Source organism: Brassica oleracea, chromosome C1 (assembly GCF_000695525.1).
Source record: "Brassica oleracea var. oleracea cultivar TO1000 chromosome C1, BOL, whole genome shotgun sequence".
Lineage (NCBI taxonomy): Eukaryota > Viridiplantae > Streptophyta > Magnoliopsida > Brassicales > Brassicaceae > Brassica > Brassica oleracea.
Genome location: NC_027748.1, coordinates 6590636 through 6592453, shown reverse-complemented (window position 1 = coordinate 6592453; position 1818 = coordinate 6590636). Strand labels below are relative to the sequence as shown.

Below are 1818 nucleotides of genomic sequence, written 5' to 3'. Positions count from 1 at the left end.
TGATGTAGACGGGTCCCGTTTTTGACAGAAAAACGAAAACGCAGAGATTCCCAAAGCTTGTGTGCTTCAGGCACATGAGTAACTGTTGATCTGAGTTTTGAATCGATTGAAGTGCGAATCCATCCGACAATCATAGAATTTGCTGCAAGCCATCGCGATAAGTCTGGTCCGTCTGTAGGTTTTGGAATGGTAGCATCAATAAAACATGTTTTCTGTTTCGCTTGGAGAGAATTTCGGAGTTCTGTAGCCCATTCAGTATAGTTGTCTTGTTTAAGTAGAACAGAAGTAATAAGGGCTCCAGGATTGTCTGATGGGTGTAGATAGTATGGTGACGAATCTCTGGAAGTCGCCTGCGTAGTTGTAGAAACAGCTGGCGTGTCGTGCTCAGCCATTATGGTTGATGAACCGTAGTAGTAGAAGATAGAAGAAGATCAATAGTATTGAAAAAAAAATTAGGTTATGAAATCTTAGCTCTGATACCATAAAATATAATGTAAAGTCTGTGTTTATTCATCAACCAATCTTGGTACTTATACAACGAGAATATAGAATCTATGAACGTGTAGATAAACCTAAGTCCCTAGTATATAGGAATACATCATTATCCCTTTAATTGTCAAACTAAGATGTTTAGACCACAACATCAGTATGAAGGTTGTCTGAGTTAAAAGATTTCAGGAGTTTCCGAATAAAGTGGTTGATCTTCGGGGGATTTATCATATAATCCAGACAAATGCGGAGCTGCCTCCTTTGCTCTCATGTGAGAGGTATAGAAAGAACCCTAAACTTTAATCAAATATCGAATGATACTACAGTCATGTATGTATATTATAAACTAACAATGTTTTTTTATGTGATCACGTATGTTGATAGATTTAAATATTTGTTTTGCAGGGGAAGAGTTGGTATGAATAAAAGTGATAACTTGGATCCAAGAACGGGGAAATCACGTACAACAATCAAAGAGCCTAAACTCCTAAGAAGTCACCAGCCCAACAGGTATGTATTTCAGCAAGCTATCCTCATCTATATTTATTGTATCAAAGCTCAAAATAGGAATAAACTGATGCTTCAAAACCCCGGTTCTTCATTTGTAATTTGGTACATTGATTTCACATGAAGCATAAAAGGAGCCGAGACAGAAATCATTCTTCTATAGTTGTTAAAAAAAAAGACAGATTTCATTCTTCCAACGCCACCGGAGACATCTCAGTGACAACTCGAAGCGAGGAAAGAAAATGATGCAGCTTCAAGTCTTACTTATATAATCAGCCTACTGGATCTGCGAGCTATGTCAGACAAACTGAACTTTTTCTGGCCGCAAGTTGATTTAGATTTCGAAGACTATTAAAAATAGAAAGAGTTAAAAATGGGAGAAAAATAACTACCATTAGTTTTTAGCCATTCATACACTTCTCACCATATGTAAATTGCAAATTTGTCCCAGTTGTGTGTTATGTTCTAATGTGAAGTTTAATTTGTGATATTATTCCTGCTAGAAAGAAAAAAATTGAGCACAAATAAAAGAAGAAAAGTTTTAAAAACAAAGAGGAAAAGAAACAACTACAACTTACAAAGAAACAAACAAAGTCCGAACATAGTTGGAGAGACTGAAACTCCGATTTAGATCAAAAACACAAAATTTATAGTGTTCTCTGGGAGACACAAGAGGCGAGGCGATCGAGCTGTTTCTCGTAGCGGCGCAAGAGAAAGGTTCACCGTTATCGAATTATAGTGTAGAGAAGAGAATCTTTATCCTTCTTAACCGCAATTCTTTTTCCAATTTATTCTTTCACTTTTACATTTTATATTATTCTT

General features: G+C 36.1%; 1 long non-coding RNA gene across 1 annotated transcript; it reads left to right on the top strand.

Annotated features, from left to right (window-relative positions):
- Positions 1-613: 613 nt before the first annotated feature.
- LOC106301930 lies at positions 614-1452 on the top strand. The gene is made up of 3 exons (XR_001262307.1): positions 614-767; positions 895-999; positions 1123-1452. It is a non-coding gene; the product is annotated as an uncharacterized LOC106301930 (long non-coding RNA).
- The last annotated feature ends 366 nt before the right edge of the window (positions 1453-1818 follow it).